Raw genomic sequence first — 7808 nt, forward strand, 5'->3', positions numbered from 1 at the left:
TCGATGCAATCGCCGTTGAATCACCATCGATGCAGCCCACTGTCGACGCAGCGCAGCCGCCATGGGAACTCCTCTCGCTCTTTTTTGCAGCAAAAACAACAAGGATGGGAGAGGCGAGGGGGTTCGGTGAGCGGCCATGGCTGGCTCCAAGTAGCAGCGGCCGGTGCTAAATCTCATGGAGGGGGATTTCTCTCGCTGGAGAAAGAAAGAGAGAGAGATGTGGAGGGGATGGGGGTGAAGGGAGGAAGAGGATAAGGGAGGGAGGTGGAAAGAAGAAGATAAGGCGGAGAAAAAAAAGCTGGGCGTGCGGTGGAGTCACGGGGCGTACGATTGTGGTGGGATCGAACGCTGCGCGTGGGACCGGCCCAATGTTCCGCCGGTGCCCCGGCCCCAAACGTTTCCCTTTGGAAAATAGGGACTGAGGAGATTAGACGACCTGATTTTCCGTTGCATTCCTTTACATTCCCTACGTACAACTAGGAGGGCAGGAAGCGATACAGATGTAATCTCAGTCGTGCGCTCGTGCGTCTACCTCTCAGCATGATCGATCGATTGGGCCCTCGCCTGTACACCAGGCTCGAGAAGTTCATGGGCTAGCCTGCCTACTTGGTCGGGAGGGGGGCCCTGGATGTTGGGGGCCCGGGGCGGCCGCCCCCTCTGCCCCCTTCTCAGGGCCGGCCCTGAATATATGGATGGTTGCCTTTTTATCATTTCCATGTATACATTTCACCTGACTTGCCATGTGTCATGGGTTTGCTACCAAATAAACAGTGTTTTTATTTGCATTGTTTGTCATTCTCATGCTTATTATTTTTTGTTTCAGTTTGTAGGGGTTGTACGCTCCATCGTCTAAAATAAATCTAGCCAACAGGTGGTTTAGAGGCATTTTGTGGTGCCACTATTTTCTTTCAGGTTTAGGCACTTTGACTCTACTAACTTTAGCCCGGTTTGTATCATCAGATTACACGCTGCCTTTCATTGATGTATTTACAAGCTATAGACAATTGCAGATCAACATGTTCAAAGTTTTATCATCTTATGTTTTGCTGCCAATTTCTATGTTCACTTCAGTAATGTCTAATTTGGTGTTCTTTTATTCCTTCTGTACTGATGCTATTCAATACAACCTTCATGTGCACCTTGACTTACATCGATAATCTTGCACGTAATTCCCTCTTTTTTATTGATGTGTGGTTTTATCGTTGTGATTAGTTCCCTCTCTTTTTACTTTTTCATGTCAGGTACTACATGTACTTTTTGTGATGGCAAGGGTAAATTAGCAGCCAATTTTGGTGCTAGCCAGATCAAAGATTTATGTCCTAAAAATGATTTGCTCGGCTTCATGCAATTGAATTGTTATCACATATTTACGAGCAAGCTCATATTTATATCTCCATGATCTCTTAACAGCGAGAAAAGGGCTTACTGCTCCCCTCTAAACTCATATATTTATTGATAAGTGCTGCAGTTTATGTATCTATTTCTCTCTAGAGCTAGCTGAGTGGTCAACACTGAGGAAGATGGGGAAGACAGAGCCAGCGAGGAAGATGGCTCAGCCCTGCCACCGATGCCCACCGGCCACTCCCGTCGGTCGCCATCGTAGGAGGGGCGCACCATCGAGGAGCAGCAGGGGAGGAGAAGAGGATACACCGCCGGACTCCCTCTTCACTTTATGGCCGCATCTCCCCCGTGAGCTCTTTCCTCCATTCCCTTGCTTCCCTACCGTGCTCCTCATGTGTATTTTTGATTTGGTTGTGTAATTGGACTCCATGGTGCTTGCAGGTCCGTGTACAATTTATTCTAGTGCTCGACTCGGTGTTCGTCTCAACAAAACCTAACATGTCGGTGCGAAATTCTGCTAGGTATGCTTCTCCCTCCCATCAACTCCTTCTGATTATTCATATAGATACATTTTTCTCATTTTACTGATGCCCTTTTGTTGCCATGTTTTTGGGTGTTCCTTCCTACAGCCAGCTTGACCATTTGCTTTGGAAGGAGTAATTCAACTCAGAAAGGACAAATGATTGGCGACTATTTTTTCCCTACAATCTCTTTAGGTCGATTATTCTTTTTTTCCTGTCATGTTTTCTTTGCTTTGGCAGTGTATTTGGTTATTTCCTTCTCTGGAGCTTGGGCATATTGGTTGTCTTGTTGGCTCTTTTACTAGCAGTCTTTCCTTTTCAGTATATGGAAGAGATTACTAGCTCACACATGTAGTTTAGTTATTATGCTTCTAAATAAGTTCTGCCTGAGAGTACATATTTTGTATCCATTGCTTATTTAATCCATTGAGATTTATTCTCTCCGGTTCATACAGTATGTTTGCATTTAACTTGGAAATTGCATGCTTACTTCAAAATTGGAATGTGACTTTTGCTTGCTGATAGATTCAGTTATGGTGTGGTTGCCTGCTACTCAAAATTAGTTATATCGCATCATAAATTTCAAGAACCGCATCACAACAGATCAATGGCATTGTAGGTTCAGTGGACATGTATGCTGAATATCCCCTCACTAGACAAGATTGGATTTTAATCTATACAAGCCATCCTCTCAGCTGCTCAGGTAGTTCTTCTTCCTCATTATCAATGAATAATTAAGTTGGTTACAAAATATGCTTGAAGATTGCAACACAGAGATTGCCTGGCAGACTAAAATAATTAGGAGCTTCTTATTGGACCCTTCAAGCAATAGTGTAGTTAATATGTTAATTATTAGATTATGTTACTAGAGTATTAGAAGAATTTTTTGATATATGTATTTATAGGATTCTGTGATATTTGATGCAAAAAAAATGATGGCCAGGCACTATACTGCGCATAAGTAAAATTTCCAGTTTTTTCTTTTTGTGGTCAGTACCAGAACCTATAAAGAATGTTAGCTTCTGATTGGACCCTTGCTGATTCATTTACTAGAACCCAGAACCCAGGTTGTTACAACTCCACTTTGTAGTTTTGTTCCCCGGTAGAAAGTCGCTTAGCTGACGTTACAGCATGAGGTCTGTTGAACTTTCCCTGTCATGCCTTTGGTACCTACACGTTGTTGCATTTGTCCGACAGTGTCGTGTCTCTCTAGACACAGGTGAATGCACTGGACTTTATGAGATCGAGGCCACCAACGGCATATGCCAAGGGCGTCCATTGATTACCTGCCCAAGGTCTGGATTCACCGAGGAGGTACAACCGGACACTTGGTCGGCTGCCTGCTGGTCTGGAAACTACACAATATCTCTGAAACCCACTATCCTCTAATGCATGAATCTCTATGCTCAGTTGGGCTACAACTAATTTATCATCGTTTCATCTTATTCTATAATGCAAACATCATGTTTTTTCATCGAGAGAAAGAACATTAAGAAAAAATTATCATTCTATTGTAGCAATAGCGATTGTACAAATAGCGGTACTGTGTTTGGTCGGTTGTTCTTGTGGCTTCCTGGCCATGGGCACTTTACTACTTTGTTCCAAAAAAACCTGGTATGTTTATTCTGCTGGTACAGCTACTCTTTGGCTGGGACATTTTGGCTTGGAATAACATAAATGAACCTAAAATTTCTTATTATTTTATACCACCTTTTGTATTTATGTCCTTGTGCACACCATCTGGATGCTTTGAAAGTATTTACCCAGCTTTCTTTTGATTTGAGTTGTCTTTATGTCAAGGACTATTACATAGAATTAAGAAAGGCCATAGTTAACCAGAATAACAACTGCGGCATTTCCTTGCAGAAAATCTATAATGTTATTTGCAGTGGTGATGATAGCGGGTCTTCCGAATCGCTTCCTCAGCCTAACAACGCAGCCTACAAACCAACTTTTATCAACATCAGTAATGATGCTGGTAAGCACACCACGACAGATTTACTTTTTAAAACCTACTGCTTATACTCACCTTTTAAACCTCTTACTGTTTATAACTCTGTAGGCCCTTCGCACCGTCGCCTGAAAGCCAAGAAAAAGAAAAGAAAAAGGAGCACACATTGCATGGTACAAAACCGTCTACCATTACCGTTGTCATGCTATTATGCCTAATTTTATTTGCCTGCCTATTCATACTAATCTTTCAAGCCCTCTTCATGATTATCATCATACAACACCTACAACTAAATCCATAAAACCTAAGAAGGCTGAACACAAGGATTACATAACCCGTACGATCAAACAATGTTTTCATTTGCTCTACTAATACCAGTACATGCATATGCTTACACCAACCATTTTATATACCATTGAATAGGGGCACCAGGCACTATCTACTTTCTAAGTTTTGATAGTCATTGCAGATGGGGAAACAAATGAGGCTATTGTAACACCCCGGATGTAACTTTCCATATTTGTAACTCCAACTCTTGCCATTTTCGATATGTGTTATGATATTCCCTCCGTGGTTGGGTTTTGTCTTTCGTTTTGCATTTTGTTCATGTCATGCATCTCATATCATGTCATCATGTGCATCTCATTTGCATACGTGTTCGTCTCATGCATCCGAGCATTTTCCCCGTTGTCCGTTTTGCAATCCGGCACTCCCACATGCACCGGCGCCCCCCTCTTGTTTCTTTTCGTGAGCGGGTGTTAAACATTCTCGGAATGGACCGAGGTTTGCCAAGTGGCCTTGGTATACCACCGGTAGACCACCTGTCAAGTTTCGTTTCATTTGGAGGTCGTTTGATGCTCCAACGGTTAACCGGGTAACCACAAAGTCCTTTTCTATGTTGCAGAAAAAAACCCTCCAAACAGCCCAAACCCCATCTAAGTCCCCTCCATGCTCTCGGTCGTTCGATCACGATCGTGTGGGCGAAAACCGCACTCCATTTGGAGCCTCCTAGCTCCCTCTACCTATAAAAACACCCTCTCCGAAATTTCGGATCAAACCCTAGATCAAATCGTCCTCCGCGCCGCCGGACGCGTCCACTCCGCGCCGGACGAACCCGCCGCCGCGCCCGCGCCAACCACAGCCTGCCACGTGGCAGCCGCCGCCGCCCGCGGCCCGCTCGGCCCGTGTGGGGCCCTCCCGGCCCGCGTGCTCCGCTGCCTCCCGCGCGCCGCCCGTGCCCGCCAGTCGCCGTCCCCGCCGCCCGTCGCCGCGCGACCTCGCCGCCGCCCGTCACCGCGGCCCCGACGTCCGCCGCCGCCTCCACCGCGCGCCCGGCGTGCCCCCTCGCCGGATCCCGCCGTTCCCCGCTCTGGTGTCCTCTCCGGCCGCGTCTCCCTCTCCCTCCTCCGGCCGCCGCGTCCCTCTTCTCCGGCGAGCTCGAGCCCGCGCCGATCCAGATCTGGAGCCCGAGGGTTGACTTCTTCCTCCCCTCAATTTTCTCCAAGTTCCGTAATTTTTGCAACATGTAGCCATGTTCATTGCATCATAACTCTCTGCATAGATCCGTTTCGTGCGTGTAATATATCGAAATGTTCGCCTCGAGATGCTCTTCATTTTGTTCTATTATGTGATGCTCATTTTAGTCCATCTTGGTGCCCAAATCTCTGGTGCAAGAGTGCTATATGCTGTTACCTGCTGTTACTTATCAGAACTTGAGGAATTGTTATTTTTGTTGCTTTTGATGTGTGCATCTTATGGGCATGAGCTCTACATGTGTTTTGATGTATGCCATGCCATCTTTACAGCGGTGTATGCCATGTATTTTTATGATCTCTGTGGTCACTAGCACAAGCATGCAAACTAGGCTTCATGATGTTTCTGTTTTCAGGGACTTAGTAATTTCACCAAGTCTGTTACTACTGTTATTTTGTTGCCATGTATCCATGTGTCTACAAAGAGATCCATGCTTCTTTTGGGCATGTTCAGTAAAGATGTTTTGTAGATATGGTTGTGCTCTATCCATCCATGCCCCTGTTTGCAATTATGGAGTGCCTAGCGTGACTCAATCTTGTTCTACTTTTGCTATAAAATATTCCTGGCAGATTGTTAACATGATATTCAATTTTGCCAAGCTTGTTATAGTTGATGCATACATGCTATGTATTTGCTCTTGCCATGGATAACTTCATTAACATGCCATCTTTCTGTAGGTATACTTGTTTTTTCATGCATTGCTTTGTGGTGAGTGAATCAAGCTCATAAATATGCCTTTATAATACTCTGCCAAGTCTGAAACCTGTTAACGAAACTTGCTATGTTTACATGGGTGCCATCATATCTTCTGATCCTTTTGGGCTCATGGTCAGTAAGGGACTTTTGTTCTATGCATTTAGTAGATTAATGCCAGGCCTTGTTTTGCTATGTTAAGTTCCTGTAGCATATTGTTTGCTTGCTCTGAACATTGCTACCTGATGCTGTTTATGCCATGTCCAGTAATTTCACCAAGTCTGTGATCCTGATATCTTTTGCACTTTTGCCATGCTTGTTGAAACCTATTATGTTGTGATCTAGCCGTAGCTCAGTGTTCATATTTTGTCAAGAATCTCCTGTAGATTACTGACATATGTTTTGTTGCTACGTTGGGGTTCCGTAGCATAGTTACTTATTGCATTCTAAGTGCTATCATGCTGTTAATCGCATAATCATGTCATTCTTGTTTTGCTTGCCATTTGCAAACCGTGCATCCGTTTCCGGTGATCTTTATATCGATTTCGACCGAAATCATCTCATCTTTCCAGTGGCATACTTGGTTTGCCAAGTTACTGCCTTGTTCATCCTTTTTTTCGGAGCACGCATATGCATCGCATATCATATCTCGCATATCATGCATGTTTTGCATCATGTTGCTTGTGCATTTCCCGTGATTGATTGTGGTTTCTTTGCTTGTATTCTTGCTGTGGGTAGAGCCGGGAGACGAGTTCGTGAACGAGGAACCTGTTGAGTACGCTTACGAGGATCAAGCTTTCGACAACTCTGAGAACCTTGCAGGCAAGATGACCATACCCTCGAAATCACTTCTATCTTTGCTTTGCTAGTTGTTCGTTCTATTGCCATGCTGCGCTACCTACCACTTGCTATATCATGCCTCCCATGTTTCCATGTCAAGCCTCTAACCATCCTTTCCTAGCAAACCGTTGTTTGGCTAAGTTACCGCTTTTGCTCAGCCCTTCTTATAGCGTTGCTAGTTACAGGTGAAGTTGAAGTTGGTTCCATGTTGGAACATGGATATTTTGGAATATCACAATATCTATTATTATATTAATGCATCTATATATTTGGTAAAGGGTGAAAGGCTCGGCCTTATGCCTGGTGTTTTGTTTCACTCTTGCCGCCCTAGTTTCCGTCATACCGGTATTATGTTCCTTGAGTTTGCGTTCATTACGCGGTTGGGTGATTTATGGGACCCCCTTGACAGTTCGCCTTGAATAAAACTCCTCCAGCAAGGCCCAACCTTGGTTTTACCATTTGCCACCTAAGCCTTTTCCCTTGGGTTTTCGCGAGCCCGAGGGTCATCTTTATTTTTTAAACCCCCCCGGGCCGGTGCTCCTTCGAGTGTTGGTCCGAACCGAGTAGACTGCGGGGCCACCTCGGGGAAACTTGAGGCCTGGTTTTACTCATAGGATGTCTCATCCGTTGTGCCCTGAGAACGAGATATGTGCAGCTCCTATCGGGATTTGTCGGCACATCGGGCGGCTTTGCTGGTCTTGTTTTACCATTGTCGAATGTCTTCTAAACCGGCATTCCGAGACTGATCGGGTCTTCCCGGGAGAAGGTTTATCCTTCGTTGACCGTGAGAGCTTATAATGGGCTAAGTTGGGACACCCCTGTAGGGTATTATCTTTCGAAAGCCATGCCCGCGGTTATGGGGCAGATGGGAATTTGTTAATGTCCGGTTGTAGAGAACTTGACACTTGACTTAATTAAAATCTATCAAC

The 7808-nt window shown here is 44.9% G+C and overlaps 1 long non-coding RNA gene across 1 annotated transcript; it reads left to right on the forward strand.

Annotated features, from left to right (window-relative positions):
* The first annotated feature begins 1154 nt into the window (after nucleotides 1–1154).
* On the forward strand, nucleotides 1155–6862 carry LOC123099931 (uncharacterized). Its single transcript, XR_006448305.1, has 7 exons — nucleotides 1155–1689; nucleotides 1783–1862; nucleotides 1971–2057; nucleotides 2482–2565; nucleotides 3729–3840; nucleotides 3925–3986; nucleotides 6778–6862. It is a non-coding gene; the product is annotated as an uncharacterized lncRNA (long non-coding RNA).
* Nucleotides 6863–7808: the final 946 nt, after the last annotated feature.

This window comes from Triticum aestivum, chromosome 4D (genome assembly GCF_018294505.1).
Source record: "Triticum aestivum cultivar Chinese Spring chromosome 4D, IWGSC CS RefSeq v2.1, whole genome shotgun sequence".
In the NCBI taxonomy this organism is placed as follows: domain Eukaryota; kingdom Viridiplantae; phylum Streptophyta; class Magnoliopsida; order Poales; family Poaceae; genus Triticum; species Triticum aestivum.